Source organism: Oncorhynchus masou, chromosome 12 (genome assembly GCF_036934945.1).
Source record: "Oncorhynchus masou masou isolate Uvic2021 chromosome 12, UVic_Omas_1.1, whole genome shotgun sequence".
Taxonomy (NCBI): Eukaryota; Metazoa; Chordata; class Actinopteri; order Salmoniformes; family Salmonidae; genus Oncorhynchus; species Oncorhynchus masou.
The window spans coordinates 55,316,203-55,337,303 of NC_088223.1; the positions used below are offsets into that span (position 1 = coordinate 55,316,203).

Consider the following 21,101-nt stretch of genomic DNA (forward strand, 5'->3'; position numbering starts at 1 on the left):
ATTAGGAATTACATTTCATTGTTAGCCTGCAACTACTTAATTATAAAGAGGACCCCCCCCCCCACGCTCTCAGCACCTTCTGCTCAAAACATCTTCCTGCACTCAGCACCCTCTACTCAAAACATCTTCCTGCACTCAGCACCCTCTACTCAAAATATCTTCCTGCACTCAGCACCCTCTACTCAAAATATATTCCTGCACTCAGCACCCTCTACTCAAAACATCTTCCTGCCCCCAGCACCTTCTCCTCGAAACATCTTCCTGCACTCAGCACCCTCTACTCAAAACATCTTCCTGCCCTCAGCACCCTCTACTCAAAACATCTTCCTGCACTCAGCACCCTCTACTCAAAACATCTTCCTGCACTCAGCACCCTCTACTCAAAACATCTTCCTGCAGCAATGGCTTTACCCTTTTCTTTTCAGGACAACCAGGGCTACAAGTAGAACACAAAACATTTTGACATAAACATGAATGTTGTAAGTACAGAAATGATTTACCCACTGGGAAATTAATATTCAACCAGTCAGTGAGAACTGTGTGGAGTTTGGAGTTCGTGACAGCAACTCGCCAGAGTTTGTAGCTCAAACCATTCGGTCTCCTTCAGATTCCGCCCTTGTCTCAGCTCTACCCTCGTTAATCACACAGACTAATGGTATCTATGGATGCGGAAAGAATAAACACATTCAATTGTTCAACCCAGAAGTCTGTAGCTCAACCATACAGTGTTTAAAAGGAGTTTTAAGTCCAAAGCGCACCGGCAATACGGTGGGACTCATTGGGTTAAGCGTAAATCAAAAAGATTTAACACATTAATAAACAGGTATGACTAAAATTGTGACATAGCCATTCAGTGCTTGACAAATTGTGAGCCTATTAAGCTTGGTTGAATAACGGTTTATAAATTCACTTAAAATGGTCATAAGACAATTTCTTATTTCATCATGGAACCTTGCAAGGGTTTCACGGTTGAGGAACATTCTCACTATTGGATGGGATGCATTGGTGCACTTATATATTTATCCCAGAAAATAAGGCATCACGCATCGATCTGCTCATCTGTGCAACATGCTCAAAATAACGATGACGTGCCCACAATTTATATTGATAGTGCATAGTGAGTGTGCAAAATCATGAGATTGTCATGAAAGAGAATGTTGTAGAGGAGACACACATGTCCACAAAGAGAGATACAATTTGTTTGGCTTTTTGAACACAGCAATTGTGCTGAATGATTTAGCGTATAGGTAGTGAGCTAGCGTTTGCCAGCTATCTAGTCAGGTATTGGCTAGCTAACTAACAATAGCTTGCTAGCTGGCAAACGCTAGCTAGCTAGCGAACTACTTATGTTAAATCATCCAGCATAATATCCAAGCTAGCTAGCAAATATTAGCTGCTCTTTTTGGTAGGCCTACCAACTAGGCTAACTTAGTTAAAGAGGTTGTAGTTCTGAAAGTAGTGCTCATGAGCCAAAAGTGGTCCCCAAAATTGCGTACCACATCACATGTGTGCACCACATCATAGTCTCTATCGCTCTGCTGTATGTGCATCTTGCTAGCTGTCACTCAAATGTCAAGGGGCTGTATCTCATTGGCTGGAACTCAAATTGCTAGGGGCTGTCCCATGTGGGGGAAAATGGCGCCACACAGCTTCCAATAAATAGTCACTTTCAAACTAGGGATTTTGTGGCTAATTGAGGTAAAACAGTAATTCTGCTCATAGATTACGCATGTATGAACTAAGTTCCGGAGCATGTCTTTAACATACAGAATATACTTTCAATGCCTTGACCGCTAACATTAGCTAGCTACCAAAGGTTAGCTAACTGGGCTCAATGGTCTTATCTTCCCTGAACCTTGTTCTCAGGGTATCTTTACCCAAGGGTGTTACATAAGACACACCCATCATGTTAACGTTAGCTAGCTAGCTCGCGACTTGTGTCAACACTAGTATTAGGAGTAGTTCATTTTCAATGTAAACACTAGCTAGCTTGTTAGTGTTAGCAAGCCCCATTATTAGTATAATGCTAGCTGGATAACACAACTGGAATAACTGCAGGCTATATGCCTAAACCCTAAACGATAGAAATCATAATAATGATGATAACAGAGCTATTGGAGGGAGGTTTCTATGTTGTCTTGGATGCTAGCTCGCTAGTATGCTAATTGTAGGGTGTCATCAAGGCAAAGGGTGGCTACTTTGAAGAATCTCAAATATAAAATATATTTTGATTTTTTTAACACTTTTTTTGGTTACTACATGATTCCATGTGTTATTTCATAGTTTTGATGTCTTCACTATTATTCTAGACGAAAATAGAAGAAGAAAATAGATCAAATAAAGGAAAACACTTGAATGAGAAGGTGTGTCCAAACTTTTGAAAGGTAGTGTATGGTAGTGTATGTATACACTCAAGTTTGCAAAGAGTCAAATAAAGTTTGTTCAGAGCCATCGATGTGTCTGCTTGGGGGGGAATATATACGGCTGTGATTATAATCGAAGAGAATTCTCTTGGTAGATAATGCGGTCTGCATTTGATTGTGAGGAATTCTAAATCAGGTGAACAGAAGGATTTGAGTTCCTGTATGTTCCTGTGATCACACCACGTCTCGTTAGCCATAAGGCATACGCCCCCGCCCCTCTTCTTACCAGAAAGGTGTTTGTTTCTGTCAGTGCGATGCGTGGAGAAACCCGCTGGCTGCACCGCCTCCGATAGCGTCTCTCCAGTGAGCCATGTTTCCATGAAGCAAAGAACGTTACAGTCTCTGATGTCCCTCTGGAATGCTACCCTTGCTCGGATTTCATCAACCTTGTTGTCAAGAGACTGTACATTGGCGAGAAGAATGCTAGGGAGTGGTGCACGATGTGCCCGTCTCCGGAGTCTGACCAGAAGACCGCCTCGTTTCCCTCTTTTACGAAGTCGTTTTTTTGGGTCGCCGGCTGGGATCCATTCCGTTGTCCTGGTTGAAAGGCAGAACACAGGATCCGCTTCGCGAAAGTCATATTCTTGGTCATACTGATGGTGAGTTGACGCTGATCTTATATTCAGTAGTTCTTCTCGACTGTATGTAATGAAACCTAAGATGACCTGGGGTACTAATGTAAGAAATAACACGTAAAAAAACAAACTGCATAGTTTCCTAGGAACGCGAAGCGAGGCGGCCATCTCTGTCGGCGCCGGAAGTTAATTCACTGCAGTCTCTACTTCACTGCAGCCGAGGTGAGTAAAACATTTAAACGTGTTAACCCTCGCAAGGCTGCAGGCCCAGACGGCATCCCCGGCCCAGACGGCATCCCCACCACGCCCTCAGAGCATGCGCAGACCAGCTGGCTGGTGTGTTTACGGACATATTCAATCAATCCCTATACCAGTCTGCTGTTCCCACATGCTTCAAGAGGGCCACCATTGTTCCTGTTCCCAAGAAAGCTAAGGTAACTGAGCTAAACGACTACCGCCCCGTAGCACTCACTTCCGTCATCATGAAGTGCTTTGATAGACTAGTCAAGGACCATATCACCTCCACCCTACCTGACACCCTAGACCCACTCCAATTTGCTTACCGCCCAAATAGGTCCACAGACGACGCAATCTCAACCACACTGCACACTGCCCTAACCCATCTGAACAAGAGGAATACCTATGTGAGAATGCTGTTCATCGACTACGGCGCGGCATTTAACACCATAGTACCCTCCAAGCTCGTCATCAAGCTCGAGACACTGGGTCTCGACCCCGCCCTGTGCAACTGGGTACTGGACTTCCTGACGGGCCGCCCCCAGGTGGTGAGGGTAGGCAACAACATCTCCACCCCGCTGATCCTCAACACTGGGGCCCCACAAGGGTGCGTTCTGAGCCCTCTCCTGTACTCCCTGTTCACCCACCACTGCGCGGCCACGCACGCCTCCAACTCAATCATCAAGTTTGCGGACGACACAACAGTGGTAGGCTTGATTACCAACGACGACGAGACGGCCTACAGGGAGGAGGTGAGGGCCCTCGGAGTGTGGTGTCAGGACAATAACCTCACACTCAACGTCAACAAAACTAAGGAGATGATTGTGGACTTCAGGAAACAGCAGAGGGAACACCCCCCTATCCACATTGATGGAACAGTAGTGGAGAGGGTAGTAAGTTTTAAGTTCCTCGGCATACACATCACAGACAAACTGAATTGGTCCACTCACACAGACAGCATCATGAAGAAGGCGCAGCAGCGCCTCTTCAACCTCAGGAGGCTGAAGAAATTCGGCTTGTCACCAAAAGCACTCACAAACTTCTACAGATGCACAATCGAGAGCATCCTGGCGGGCTGTATCACCGCCTGGTACGGCAACTGCTCCGCCCACAACCGTAAGGCTCTCGAGAGTGTAGTGAGGTCTGCACAACGCAAACTACCTGCCCTCCAGGACACCTACACCACCCGATGTTACAGGAAGGCCACAAAGATCATCAAGGACAACACCCACCCGAGCCACTGCCTGTTCACCCCGCTATCATCCAGAAGGCGAGGTCAGTACAGGTGCATCAAAGCTGGAACCGAGAGACTGAAAAACAGCTTCTATCTCAAGGCCATCAGACTGTTAAACAGCCACCACTAACATTGAGTGGCTGCTGCCAACACACTGACTCAACTCCAGCCACTTTAATAATGGGAATTGATGGGAAATGATGTAAAATATATCACTAGCCACTTTAAACAATGCTACCTAATATAATGTTTACATACCCTACATTATTCATCTCATATGTATACGTATATACTGTACTCTATATCATCTACTGCATCCTTATGTAATACATGTATCACTAGCCACTTTAACTATGCCACTTTGTTTACATACTCATCTCATATGTATATACTGTACTCGATACCATCTACTGTATCTTGCCTATGCTGCTCTGCACCATCACTCATTCATATCTTTATGTACATATTCTTTATCCCCTTACACTCTGTATAAGAAATTAGTTTGGAATTGTTAGTTAGATTACTTGTTGGTTATTACTGCATTGCCAGAACTAGAAGCACAAGCATTTCGCTACACTCACATTAACATCTGCTAACCATGTGTATGTGACAAATAAAATTTTATTTGATTTTATATATATTATGTATTTATTTTTTACTTGTTTTTTACATTTTCTATAATCTTCTTTCACAAATTGTGGAGAAGGTTGTGTAGATCAGTATGAAACAAATCAAATGAATTTAGGTTGAACCCCTGTGTGTCAGCTATGTCTGTGTACAGTATATCAGCCTTTGTTTGCAGCTCAGTAATGACTGTCTCTGCCTGTCAGTCAGTTTCTCATTAAGTCAGTTAAATATCAATGTGTTTGTCTCTCCCTCCTGCTGTTAGGCTGCATCTTTTCATGATTAACTTAAGTATTAGAGTAGAGTGTCACTGTGTAAGTAACCCATGCTGATACATACAGTTGAAGTCGGATGTTTACATACACTTAGGTTGGAGTCATTAAAACTTGTTTTTCAACCACTCCACAAATTTCTTGTGAACAAACTATAGTTTTGGCAAGTAGGTTAGGACATCTACTTTGTGCATGACACAAGTCATTTTCCAAACAATTGTTTACAGACAGATTATTTCACTTATAATTCACTGTATCACAATTCCAGTGGGTCAGAAGTGTACATGCACTAAGTTGACTGTGCCTTTAAACAGCTTGGAAAATTCCAGAAAATGATGTCATGGCCTTAGAAGCTACTGATATGCTAATTTACATCCTTTTTAGTCAATCGGAGGTGTACCTGTTGATGTATTTCAAGGCCCACCTTCAAACTTAGTGCCTCTTTGCTTGACATCATTGGAAAGTCAAAATAAAATTAGACAAGACCTCAGAAAATAAATTGTAGACCTCCACAAGTCTGGTTCATCCTTGGGAGCAATTTCCAAACTCCTGAAGGTACCACATTCATCTGTACAAACAATAGTATGCAAGTATAAACACCATGTGACCATGCAGCCGTCATACAGCTCAGGATGGAGACGCGTTCTGTTTCCTAGAGATGAATGTACTTTGGTGTGAAAAGTGCAAGTAAATCCCAGAACAACAGCAAAGGACCTTGTGAAGATGCTAGAGGAAACAGATACAAAGTATCTATATCCACAGTAAAACGAGTCCTATATTGACATAACATGAAAGGCCGCTCAGCAAGGAAGAAGCCACTGCTTCAAAACCGCCATAAAAAAGCCTGACTACTTTTGCAAATGCACATGGGACAAAGATCGTACTTTTTGGAGAAATGTCCTCTGGTCTGATGAAACAAAAATCTAACTGTTTGGCCATAATGACCATCGTTAGGTTTTGAGGGAAAAGGAAGAGACTTACAAGCCGAAGAACACCATCCCAACCGTGCTGCAGGAGGGACTGGTGCACTTCACAAAATAGATGGCATCATGGGGAGAGGAAATTATGTGGATATATTGAAGCAACATCTCAAGACATCAGTCAGGAAGTTCAAGCTTGGTCGCAAATGGGTCTTCCAAATGGACAATGACCCCAACCATACTTCCAAAGTTGTGGCAAAATGACTTAAGGGCAACAAAGTCAAGGTATTGGAGTGGCCATCACAAAGCCCTGACCTCAATCCTACAGAAAATCTGTGGGCAGAACTGAAAAAGCTTGTGCGAGCAAGGAGGCCTACAAACCTGACTCAGTTACACCAGTTCTGCCAGGAGGAATGGGCCAAAATTCACCCAAATTAATGTGGGAAGCTTGTGGAAGGCTACCCGAAACATTTGACCCAAATTAAACAATTTAAAGGCAATGCTACCAAATACTAATTGAGTGTATGTAAACTTCTGACCCACTGGGAATGTGATGAAAGAAATAAAAGCTGAAATAAATCATTCTCTCTACTATTATTCTGACATTTCACATTCTTAAAGACAGGGAATCTTTACCAGGATTAAATGTCAGGAATTGTGAAAAACTGAGTTTAAATGTATTTGTCTAAGGTGTATGTAAACTTCTGACTTCAACTGTAGGTATGTATGTCTGTATCTGCAGGAAGATGTCTGTTCTGACTGTCCAGGGGGGCCATTTTGTGACAATGATTGCATAACACCTTAGAGGCGTAAAACAAATTGTTTCTCCGCCTCTCTAAAATGTATGTTTCTCTCCATTTCCTTGGAGTTGGCATTCATCTTGGCTATGTCATTATGTTACTCAACTCAACCCTCTCATTTGCATAGGATTTTCATGCCGGCCCTGGTTCCGTCTTTTGGCCTTGTTAAAACTGATCCTTTCTGTATTTCCTGTTGGATCATTTGAATAAACCTTTTCATGGAGAAATAACTTAATATGTCATCCAGACATTCATGGTAGCAGATAACCTACAGGTAGTCTACTACTACTATGAAAACAACAGTAGTAATCAAATGACCAGAGCAGCACATTGGCCCCTCAGATGATTCCCACTGGGCACACACTGGTTGAGTCAATGTTGTTTCCACGTCATTTCAATGAAATTACATTGAACCAACGTGATATAGTCATTGAATTGACGTCTGTTCCCAGTGGCGGGCAGATAGGCATAGTGTGAATGCTGCTAAAGTCAGGGCATACTGTATATATATCCGTCATTGGCCCAGTTTGCTGTTAATCTCCACTGCCACAATGCCCTCTCAATCAAACTACATTTGAATTTATCTCAGTTTAAACAGATCTGAACTGATCTGAACTTTATTTGTAAAGCACTATTTATACTCAAAGCACCAACCTAATTCCAGTTGTAACACTTTTGTTTTCCGTTAATCAAAACGAAAGGCCCTCATTCAGGTTTTGCAGCTTTTGTGTGAGCTTTCCGTTAAGTAGCTTGCACACCTGCAGTTATTCCAGACATATTGTATTGTGCTTCATGACTAAGTCAAAGTTGTCTCCTGTCATCCCAGCTAACAATTCCAGGGAGAGAGAATGTATTTGTAATGTAACCCGTAACCCGTAATGTTCCCCAGATGTTTTAGTGTCCAGTTTTCTATTAGTTAGGATGTATGGAAGCAAAAACTACAACCATGTTTGGTGGTACGTTGATGGAAAATTCTTCTAACCCTCAGAAATCTGGAAACATGAATGGTTTTGCAATGTTCTCATGAAACGTGTCTAGAATATCATCTTATATTCTGAGAACATTGCAAGCAACATGGCAACCACGTTGATGGAATATTCTCCTAAAGTCATGTTCTCAAATTGTTCAGAGAACTTTAAGAAACAACGTTCTTAAGTAGAACCACATGGGAACGTGTTTGGAATGTTCTGTGTAAGTACTGACATTGTCTTAGCACAATCCACACAATCCACACCACCATGTGGTTCAATTTATTGTCAGATTTTTACTAAATCCTGGGAACGTTCTCAGAACGTTCAGAGAATGTATGGTTCTCTTTTATGTCAGTTCATGGCAATATTCGGGGAGTGTTCTACAAAATAGAAGTGTGCGCATAAACATCAATAAGCTTTAAATTCCATTCTCAGATGGTGAAGAAAACTTAACGAGCGTTCCGAGAATGTTCTAAGAATGCTATTTAAAAACATATGTGTTCAGTTCTCAGCATCAACTAATCCTGGTGCCACAGTGTACTAGTTCAATGGATAGAGACCAGAAAATCATAGGTTTGAATCTCACTGATGCTGTGTCACAATAAAAAAGAAATGGGTTCACATGATTAATGCCTAAGGAAATGCATTTCCATGTGTCCTATCTGTGCTTGGTTTTCAAAAAAAGTGAACCCAAAATTAGCTAGCAGTGTTATTTAAAGTGTTATTGAAACAGTCAGTGAAGGTTTTAACCTCCAAATAACCCATAATTGAATTTCTCTGAGTGTTAATAAAAACCTCCCAGTAACCTTTCAAGTAACAAGAGTAAAACATTCTCAGAACCTCCATTCAACCTAAAAATAACATTTCCCAGAACAGTCAAAATGTTCACTTCTGTTCTCAGATTATTATTTTTTACAAATTTCAGTTTTACCAGTCAGGAAGCTTCTGGCTTCGTTCCCACAAGCAATGTGAAACCAAAAACATGTTCCCACAACTTCCAAGGAACTGAATGTGCTAGCTTGGTATAGATCCAAAAATGTTTCTTTATTATAAAAGCTATAAATAATTGATAATAGTGTAAAAAGGGTAAAAAGGATGCAGTTATTTTGTGGAGGATTTGGTCATTTCTCTACAGGGTTACAGCCGGACTGTGAATGAGTAAACAGGAAGCCACAATTGTGTCACGCTGCTATACATTCCTGGCAACATTTTTATGAGTTTACTTCTGTACACTGTAAAAAAAAAACATCTGAGGGGGGGCAAACTAAATAGGATTTAGCAACTAGTTACTCACAGAACAAGTTTATTTTACCAAGACTAACAATTTAAAATACTGTGTTGGCTTAAGATACATGAGTTTAATAAACATATTGCCCATTGTGCCTTTCAGCAAGTACTTTATTTTATTCAATTTACTTGTTAAAGAACATTTACAATTCAAAACATAGATATCAGTTGAAATATGTGGCATTTAACCAAAGAGCAAGAATGGAGATTTGTTCTCATTATTAGGGATATTTTTGCACCTGTTTATCTGGTTGGATAGATTTGACAGAACCCTCCATCTGGTCCATGATTGGACCATGACTGAAGATAGAAAGGAAGTGGATTTTATTAGTAGAGCAGTAATTTACTTTTATTTTTTATTTATTTTTTTATCAGTCATCTGTCTATCACTTGCTATTTCCCAACTTGTCTCATTGACTCAGAAAAAGTGTTGGTCAAATGTGAATTGCATGCAACACAAATGTTAGGTGAAGTTCAAAAAGAAGTGGAAGTCAATATTATTGAGTTGGACCACCTTGAATGATTTACAGCGCAGCCAACAATTAGGCTTGAACTTGACGCTGAAAAACCATTTAAAAAAGCCAAACCAACCCACAAGATGCCAGGTATGTCCTGCTAGAGCTCAGAGAACAATACAAAGTTGACATTTAGAGCCTGAGGAAGCATACTACTGAGGCATTCAAGCATAGAACATAGAACTCAATATCAGCGCAACAATTAAAACAATACTTATTTTGAAAATATTGAAGGGGTCATGATGCTGCTACTCTATCCAGCTTTAATGTAACCTTTAGGTGGTTTAGGCTTGTTAACAGCATTCCAACCCCATCCATTTTTGTTCCCTCAACCATGCTGATGCTATGTAATCAAAAACAAAAACCTTGGGTCACGAGTAAAAAGCCAACAATATACATTATACAGCATATGTAAAGTCTGTTGTATGTCGCTACTTCTGTGTTATTACAAGACATATTTTCCCCCTCAAGAAAAGGACTATTAAGAGTGTTGTCTTCCGTGTCATTGTGTCTGCAGGCAGGTCTGATCACCATGCAGTAAATATCATAGTCCATCAGCAGGTGGCAGCACCTTCTCTGAAGGGCGGGAATACTGGCCTCTTTGACTGCTGTCTGGACATTCCTTCCTGTGATTATCCAATGGAAATCATATCCCATCAGCCCCTATGCTCTGAGTATCCTTCACAAAGCCACCACTGCAACACTGATGAATAACAGACGCGATCAGGCAATGACTGTTTTTACTCCTTGTAGTAAGAGTTTAGATAGAGTACCTGTCTGCCTTTACTGGAGCTCATGGGCCCTGCTTGGTTGGTTGCTTTTCAGGTGCACATCTGTGTGCCACGCACAAGTCTGTCCTAGCTAGAAAAACCTAGACAACACAGCAATCAAAATCAACATACAGAATGTAATCATTCATTTGTAAGAATGATATAAAACATTGAAAGTTTATTTTACAACTCATTCCAACCTTCCAAATATATATTCTACACCTTAAAATGCTGTACTTGTACTACTATTAAGCATTGCATGATTTTGTTTTTGCTATTAAAAATAAATACACTTTTGTGTAAATTATTTCCATTTCCCATGACTACGATCTTGTTTCTATTCAGGTGAAAGAAATGTCTAAGCGTGTGCTGAAAGCCCTGGTCCTGCCCACCTTTGTCTGGCTCCTCCTCCCGTTGTTGCTCCTCCTTCTCACACCAACCCCTAGTTGCCATGGCAGCAGGATCCTGGTGTTCCCTATGGATGGTAGCCACTGGGTCAACATGGAGGAGCTGGTGAAGGAACTCAATGGGCGGGGCCAACAGATGACCGTCATACGACAGGCTGATAGCTGGTTTTGTCAGGGAGAGCTCACCCCACTACACCTCAGTCACGGTGAAGCCGGAGGATACCGAGTTCGACCTTTTTGAGCAGGCTGTGCGTAATGTCCTGGAGGGACACAGGCCTGATCCAGATCAGAGAGCTGCCGACAGTGCCACCATAACCATACTCTCCGGGCCCTGATGGCACAGCTCAAGGACTCAAGCTTTGACCTCATGCTCACAGACCTTGGCATGCATGCTGGTTTCATCTTAGCAAATTTTTTCAACCATGGTCTACAATGTGTACTGGATGAGCTTTGGAGAGGACCATTTCTACAAAGCCTCCTCTCCTATCTCGTATGTGCCTGTACCAGGCTCTGGGCTCACTGACAACATGGGTCTCATCCAGAGGTCACAGAACCTCCTACATTACATCATCAACCTCCTCCTGTTGTTCCAACCCATTTACAGTGACACACTGGATCAATATTCCCCCGGGGGAGTGACCTGCTGCCCATGCAGCAGTCAGGTGATGTGTGGCTGATGAGGGTGGACTTATGTTTGAGTTTCTGTGGCCCAGTATGCCTAATGTGGACTACATAAGGGGGTTCATGCAGAGCTCTGGGGAGCAGGGTGTGGTTGGGTTGTCCCTGGGAACCCTCATCTCTGCTCCAGCCTAAGGAGGTGACTGAGGCTGTCGCTGCCACCTTCGCCCAACTGCCACAGGAGGTGGTGTGGAGGTTCATGGGAGAAAAACTGTCCGCTCTAGGGAACAACACCCTGCTGCTGGACGGCTCCTCCAGAATGACCTCCTGGGCCACCCAAAGACCCGTGCATTTGTGGCCCATGGAGGCACCAACAGTGTCTATGAGGCCATTTACCAAGGTGTCCATGTGCTGGGCCTGCCTCTGCTGTTTGACCAGCAGGACAACCTGGTGCGTTGGCAAAGCCAGCAGGGCGGCCTGGTTGCTGGATGCAGCCACGCTCACTGAATGGGAGTTCCTGGAGGCGCTGCAGGACATCCTGAAGAACCCCTCTTACCAGCGCAGCATGAAGAGACTCTGCACCCTAAACCGGGACCAGCTTCTCCAACCCCTGGAGCGTGCTGCCTTCTGGGTGGAGTATGTGATCAGGAGCGAAGGAGATGCCCACCTCCGTACTGAGGCCTACAGCATGCCCTGGTATTTATGTGCTGGCTCTACTACTGACCATCCCACTGGGCTCTGTAGGGGCTCTGTTCTCCTTTTTCAGAGTGCTACTCAAACGAAGGTCCAAGAAGTCAATGCCCCAACCGGAGAACACAAAGATAGAGGACAAACCTAAAACAAAGGGAAAAAAGTGGAAAACACACAACTAGATGAAAAGAAAACAGAGAAAATGTCCCATGCAGATAGGAAAAAACAGAGAAAACACAGATAGTGAAGAGCAAAACACGGGAAACTGGGAGACCTGGTCCTAAGATACAGATGTTTTGATGTAGATTTTTAAAAACTAAGTCAAACAATTTCTCACTCACAATTCTCTGTGTATCATACGCAAAAGGTGCTTCTACAAATCTGCATTGCTTGCTTTTGGGGGTTTTAGGCTGGGTTTTAGGCTGGGTTTTAGGCTGGGTTTTAGGCTGGGTTTTAGGCTGGGTTTTAGGCTGGGTTTTAGGCTGGGTTTTAGGCTGGGTTTCTGTAGAAGCACTTTGTGACATCTGCTGATGTAAAAAAAGGGCTTTGGAAATTGATTTGATTTGATTTGATAAACAATACTGGTACATAATACAGGTTGCATAGTGCATTGTCCCATACATTTGATTGCTGTCACTTTCAGTTGTTTGCTGAAAGAAAGCTTATCTCACCAGTGACAAAATACCTGTCTAAAAAGTACAGAGCAGCATGGAACGTGCTGGAAATAAGATTGTCTAGTATTGTTTTGTCAATGTTCTAAGACAATTCTAAAAGCAAAATGATATGTAGAAACTGATACATTTGTTTTTGAGTGCATGAATATAAAAAAATCATAATGGGATTTATGTATTTTAAGTGAATTCATGATGGCTTCACAATGCATCTAATAATATCTGAAGTGATTGTTTACGATTTCAACAGTGGCGGTCAGTGTCGTTTATGATGAGGGAGGACAATATTTTTCTCATGAGCATTGCCTTATTTCTATTACAGCATATTAGATGACTGTCATTCATATTCTATTCACCCAGTTCAATGTAACATTGATAGGTTTAGGCTCCTACGTGATACTCTCATTTCCCCTGCACCCATCATGAGGTTGTTACAACCTAGCCGATAAATGAGGGTTTACAATGTCGTTGCACACAGGCCGAGACAACATTTTGAGGTTACAGACAGTGACACGTGGAAAGACAGTGACACATTCAATACTGCCTCTCGTAGCTGTATGTTCATCCGTGTTTTGTTCCGTTTGCTTCCGTTTAAGAAATGTTTTCAACAGAATTGGTGGAATAAATACACCCCTGATCAGGCATAAACAGAGTTCACTTTCATAGCAGCCACGTTGTATTCCTTCTCACATCTATGCTCTCTCCTGCTCTCACATTTTCCCTTTGTTTGTGGACTTCAATGCACAGCACATCAGCTCGACGTAACCAGGTGAAAAAACCTTTCCAAGCCAAACCATATCATAACCACTACACACAGCCTACATCGTTGTCACCATACTAGCTAAAGTAACGTCCTAGTCAACATATCTAATAGAACTAATGCGTTAGTAAATCCGCTGCAATCATGCAGTTACGTTACAGTTACTAAGCAATTTAGCGGTTAAACTGGCAGACCCCTGTGGCAATAAATTCATAAATCTAAAAGCTTACCTTGACTCGGAAGAGTACCCGTGTTGTGTTGGATAGTCATAGCCAGCTAGCTAACTTAGCATCCCTCTGTTTGAGCAGGGTGTTTTGAGTAGATTAAACTAGCTCACTGAATTTGTTAGCTAAGTGAAACTGAAAGTGAAAAAAAATTATAACTCTCTCTCGCTTCTCCTTCATTTTTTAAGAAATGTATTTGTTCTAAACTGTTCAACTATTATTGTCTTTCTCTCTTTGAGTTATCTACTCACCACATTTTATGCACTGCAGTGCTAGCTAGCTGTAGCTTATGCTTTCAGTGCTAGATTCATTCTCTGATACTTTGATTGGGTGGACAATGTCAGTTCATGCTGCAAGAGGTCTGATGGGTTGGAGGATGTCCTCTGGACATGGAAGGGGGTGAGAACCAAGAGCCTTCTAGGTTTTGTATTGAAGTCTATATACCAAGAGGACGGAAGCTAGCTGTCCTCCAGTAGACCATGGTGCTACCCTACGAAGTGCTGTTGAGGCTACTGTAGACCGTTCTTGCAAAACAGTGTGTGCTTTGCAAGTACCAATAACAGAAACTACACAACGACAAAATAAAATAAGAACCTATGAGGCGCCATAGGTTTTCTCTTCAACATTTGTTATTCCCTATTTTTTGTTCAGTCGTTTTGACACCTCCAAACATTCTTCAAGAAGAGTATGCCCTAGTTGAGGCCAATGATGTCTGTTTGAGGACACACCCTGAAGTCACACCATCCATAATGTGTGCTGGACGGATGGGGAATGGCATCTGCTTTGTTAGTCTATCACTCAGTGGAGAAATGATTGATTGAAAGTTACAGGGGTGAGAAAGGCATGCATTTCTTATGCATAAAATATACAGTGATTACAGTAATTGTGTCGAATGTATAGGTACGATACCAATGCAATGCATTTATTTTCCTTTCATTTTCCAGTGTGTGTGTTATACTGTATTTGCAGGGAGGCTCTGGGGGACCTCTGATTTGTCAAAATCACTGCCATTTTGTACTGGCCAGGATTTCAAGTCTTGTAAGAGGCTGGGGAGCAAATCTGTCTGTCTACACCCGTGTGTCAGTGTTCAGAGATTTCATCGACAACACCAACCGACGCTTCTCACCAGAGCAGGACTAAAACCTGAGTGGAACTCTGCTGTGTGAGTGTTATGCTGAGTGCTATGAAATGCTTGTCTTGGCAATCCCTATCAATTTAAAAATATTATTTTCTTCTTATCTACTACTTCGTTGAATATTTTTTCACTTTCTTCCAGTCTCTCCATCCTTGTCCCATTCCGTTTCCGTTTTCTCCCCTACTTACCTTAGTTTCTTGTTAGTTTTTTCCCCTTTTCTAATTCATTCACACTTACATACTCTACTTGTCCCTCCGTTATGCAGCATCACCTCTTAAAGTTGCTTTTGTCATTACAAATTGAACTCAAATTGAATAATCAAATTACAGCAAGCATAGACTCACTCTGGTCTTAACCTTTCACCACGTTTTCAAGTTCGCTATTTATGGAGACTGTTCAAGATTCTATGAAACGTGCTTTCAGAGGGATATTTGTGTTATCCTAAAATCACCAGCAGAGGGAGACAGAGTAACACATCAGATGAGATCCGTACACTGAGCTTTTATCTTTCAGAGTCAAACATAAATTGTACCTTTATGTAACTAGGTCAGTTAGCAAGTCAGTTAAGAACAAATCCTTATTCACAATGACAGTGGTTTAACTGCATTGTTCAGGGGCAGAAAGACAGATTTTTACCTTTTCAGCTCGGGGATTTGATCTAGCAACCTTTCGGTTACGAGTCCAATGCTCTAACCACTAGGCTACCATCTGTTCATACATAGATGGCTAGCCTGGATGAAGTGTTCATACAGCACAGAGAAAAATACATATGGAAAAAAACACATGCAAATAAAGAGATTGAAGGATGTAGAATGAAGAGATATCGCTATAGCTAACTGAAGATGTACACTGAGAAGGACTGTAGTCACTAATGTAAGTTTCTAATGACTCCTCTTATCTCATTATAAGCTGTCTCTCCCTTCCCTCCTCCATCCCTCTACCCTCCTCCTCCTCCCCTCCTACCCCCCGGTTGGTCGGAGATGATGGGAATAGCAATGAAGACGCTGCTCTCACAAATTGCTGTTTTCATTAGCTCATTAGTCTTAAGAGAGGGAGGGAATGTGGGAAGGGACAAGTCCGCACGTACGCATACACAAACACAGATAGAGAGAGAGAGTGAGGGAGAGAGAGAGGGAGGGAGAGAGAGGGAGGGAGAGAGAGAGAGAGAGAGAGGGAGAGAGAGAGAGGGGAGAGAGAGAGAGCGAGAGAGCGAGAGAGAGAGAGAGAGAGAGAGATGGCCTTAATAGCAGTTTAAGATAGCAAGGTCCTTAGCCTGTACTCAAACGATGAGGAATCCTGCAGGTCACGGAAACGTATTACAGCAGCCTACTTAGTGCTAATCAAACTGCCCTAGTTGTTTGAACCATGAAGAGATTAAAACTGAAAACCAATTTGAGTAAGACACCATGATCAAACCCTTCCCTCCAAGCCTGACCATTCATATCGCCACATTGATCTTCCCTGTCACTCTCAAAACCCTTTCACTGACTGACACACACGCACGCCCACACACACTCACACAAACACACCTCTTTTATCCTCGCTCAGTATTACACGTCTGTCAACTGTTTCCATAACAGTTAACTTGTTGTTGATTTGTTTCTCACATGAAATCCTCCTGTCCAAATTCCTTTAGGGCCGCTCACTGTCCCAAAACAAGTCATCCTTACTCCTCATTTCTCCTCTCCTCTTCAACTGCCCCCTCTCGCCCCATTTCCATTCCGCTCTTCTCAACGTCCTTGCGTTGAAACAAATTGGGCTCTTCACTTCCCTTAATGTGGATGGTGTCTGGTATAACGAGTCTTACGAGAGAGCTCTAAAAATAATTGACTCGAAGTCTACTTTCAGCATGTTCTCTACCATTCTTAAGCTGTGCCTACTGTCGTCCTGATTTAATTTGTTATTATGAGGAAGAGATGTGAAGATTTTTCATTTCATGTTCCATGGTCTAATAATGTGCTCGCTCTCACTCTCCGAGATATTCGCAAACATTACTCCACACACAGTGTTAAATGTCATTCTCTATGTCCACCCGACTGTGCAGGTTCAGTGTTTATCACACAGAATGTAAGCCACAACACACTAACACCATTCTCTTTGTGCTTTTCAAACATGTATTTTTATCAAGATCTGTTAGATTGAGTTGAAGCATGAAATAGCTCATATCTGAGCACCTCTCTCTCACACACACACCCGCCCGCACGCACACACGCATGCACACACACACACACACACACAGACACACACACACACACACACACACACACACACACACACACACACAGACTAGCTGAACAACTCAGATTATATTACTGATTATTCACCAACACCAGATGAATGGTCTACACCCACATTGGCATCCCTTAGACATAAGACCCCCCCCCCCCTCTGCCTTTCTTTCTCCCCCCAGTCGTTTTCCCTTCTCTTTCTAAAACACACCGGTCTTTGTCTGCTCTCTCCGTTATCCATCCTTCTTTTCTCTGGGTCGTCCTCTCCTCCTGCACTGTGTCTCGTCTCCCCCCTCTTTGTCATCGTGTGTCCCGGGGTTATGATTCTTATGATTTATAAGACCCTGCAGTCGCTCTTTTTCTCCCTCCCGCTCTCTCTCGTTCTCTCCGTCTTCCTCTAATCGTTCATACTTGCATCCCCTCAGGCCGATCTCAGAAGTAATAATGAAAATGATTTAACCCCTATGTGGCCAACACCTCTGACCTCAGTCACACACATGCATGCAAGCATACGCACACACACACACACACACATACACACACACACACACACACACACACACACACACACACACACACACACACACACACACACACACACACACACATACACACACACACACACACACACACACACACACTATACTACTACTCATCTCCTATTTAACTATAATATGAAGAGCAAAATATGCCTTATTTTGGCATAGAAAACGTCAGGATTACCCCTCTTTCTTTGTAACTAACTTCAGGGTTGGGTAGGTTACTTTCTAAATGTAATCTCTTACAGTTACTAGTTAACTGTCCAAACATTTAATCAGTAACGTAACTTTTGGATTACCAAATTGTAGTAATGTAATCTGATTAATTTCAGTTACTTTTGGATGGCTTTCCCCTTAATAAAGAGCCATACGAAGAAGACAAGAAGGATCCATCAAACACATTAGATGTGTCATCATATTGGTCTCTGACATCATAGTGGTCTCTGACATCATAGTGGTCTCTGACTTGTGGTCAGACTCGCTCAGGGGTAACAAATTGGCACCTTTTTTTCAATCCTGAATTGAATGTCATTTTCAAAAACAGAAATGTGTCATAATGTACTTTCTTTTATTTCTTTTTTTCACAAACATCCTTTCTGAATTCGTCATCCAAGACGTAATCATCTAGTTTTGTTTAAAGCATCTGTAACCTGATAATACATTTAAAAAATCAGATAGCATGTAACTGATTACATGTACTTGGTTACTTTCCAATCCTGGCCATCTTTACAGTCTTTCTGTCTGTCAGCTGCCAACTGAGGAGTCCATACATATCAGGTATCCTCAGAATTGAATATTTTCCTAATTAGGAACTGTTAATTACACTTTTGGACTAATGGGCTTAATTACCAGAACATAATTTGTTTTCAGATTCACAACATACCTCCCTGATTTAGACAATGATCTGTTTAGTAAACAATACGACTTAATTGCGCACATTTGCATAAACAAATGAACTAATTAATTACAATTAAGCTCATCCTGATGAGTCTGTGTACAATTAGAGTCTTCTTATCCCTGGCGTGAGACCACACACAACACGTTACGCACAAGAGTGTGTGTGAGCACAAGATGGTGAGAAAACATAACCAACACATCCTTTTGAAGACTGACTTCGTCCTTTTTTCTTTCTTTTCTCTTCCTTCCCTCTCTTTTCCTTTCGGCTTTTGGAGATGGAGGGACCTCTCCCCTCCTTTTCTGTGTCGGAATTTAATATGCAACTTTTTATTGGAAAACAATTGCGCGTGCCTGCGTGAATCCTGACCGCAATATATCTGTTAGCGCCCCTAATCCGATCAGTACAGGGAGGGCTATTTATCACCGCAGATCCAGGGCATTTCAGACTTCTTTTTATTATTTTAATATATTTCTGAGCTATTAAATCACTAAATGATGAATTAGGGCTGTCCGCCACCCTTTCACCAGCTTGACAGGAAATGATGCACTACCCAATTTGAGTGGTCATTTGGACTTTTAAAGACAAAAAAATGAGCAAAGAAAAAGTCCAATACTTTTCAGTTTTCTATTTTTTCCTTGCCCACCCCCTCTGTGCCTTTCAACTGGGTGTTTCTTAATAATACTGCTTATTTGGGCTTTATTGCCATGTTAGTGAGGGCAGCACCAAAACTATCTTCCATATTCAGCCAATTACTAAACACTACACACAAACAATCTCAAGACAAATAGCACACATGCACTCTGTATTTCTCTGTTTTGCTTTGTTTCCTTTCACACTTGTGAATTACATGCTTTGATTCACTTGGTACACACCATCGCATCAACTGATCTGTTCATACTTTGATTTCAACCGGTTTAAACAAGTTTTCATTTTATTGCCTGATGATGCGATTTGAACACCTTGTTGGAGATGAAGCTGAGTGTCTACGTACAACCCATACTTTCCATGTTCAGACATTTCCCACAGAACAATTGTTATACATAGATAATAAAGGTTATATTCGTCCTGTTTGGCCCTGTCCGGGGGTATCGTCGGACGGGGCCATAGTGTCTCCCGACCCCTCCTGTCTCAGCCTCCAGTATTTATGCTGCAGTAGTTTATGTGTCGGGGGACTAGGGTCAGTCTGTTATATCTGGAGTACTTCTCCTGTCTTATCCGGTGTCTTGTGTGAATTTAAGTATGCTCTCTCTAATTCTCTCATTCTCTCTCTCTTTCTTTCTCTCTCTCCCTCGGAGGACCTGAGCCCTAGGACCATGCCTCAGGACTACCTGGCCTGATGACTCCTTGCTGTCCCTAGTCCACCTGGTCGTGATGCTGCTCCAGTTTCAACTGTTCTGCCTGCGGCTATGGGACCCTGACCTGTTCACCGGACGTGCTACCTTGTCCCGGACTGTTTTCCACTCTCTAGAGACAGCAGGAAAGGTAGAGATACTCTGATACTCTGAATGATCGGCTATGAAAAGCCAACTGACATTTACTCCTGAGGTGCTGACCTGTTGCACCCTCGACAACCACTGTGATTATTATTATTTGACCCTGCTGGTCATCTATGAACGTTTGAACATCTTGACCATGTTCTGTTATAATCTCCACCCGGCACAGCCAGAAGAGGACTGGCCACCCCTCATAGCCTTGTTTCTCTGGCCATTCTAGGGAGTTTTTCCTAGCCACCGTGTGCTTCTATTCCTGCATTGCTTGCTGTTTGGGGTTTTAGGCTGGGTTTCTTTACAGCACTTTGTGACACCATTTCTGTAATTTACCGGATTCCATCATAACATAACCCTCATCTGGTTTAACCTGCTCATTTTTGTCTAGCCTCTATATTCACTGTCATTATTACCAGACCGTTTAGTTTATGCACAGGTGGCTCCAGTGGATTTTGTTGGTTTCAAGGCATGAGTCACTATTCAGATCATCACAAACAAGATATTTTAAATTCTTCTTATTCTCTTCTCTCTCATTCTAATCTTTATTATTTCCCTCTCTGCCTGCCTGCCTGCCTGCCTGCCTGCCTGCCTGCCTGTCTGTCTGTCTGTCTGTCTGTCTGTCTGTCTGTCTGCCTGCCTGCCTGCTTGCCTGCTTGCCTGCCTGCCTGCCTGCCTGTCTGTGTAGCAGTTCTGGGATTGGGGCAGACCTGGGGTTGGGGCAGTTTTGCTCCAGCCCAATAGAGGGCGCTGGTGTGGTCATGTCACAGTGAGGGAGTCGTCCCCTGCCACCCTACTCAGGGACAGCTGTCTCTCCCC

The 21,101-nt window shown here is 42.5% G+C and overlaps 1 pseudogene; it reads left to right on the plus strand.

The window, feature by feature from the left end:
• Nucleotides 1-4,527: 4,527 nt before the first annotated feature.
• LOC135549364 (UDP-glucuronosyltransferase 2C1-like) lies at nucleotides 4,528-12,587 on the plus strand (annotated as a pseudogene).
• Nucleotides 12,588-21,101: the final 8,514 nt, after the last annotated feature.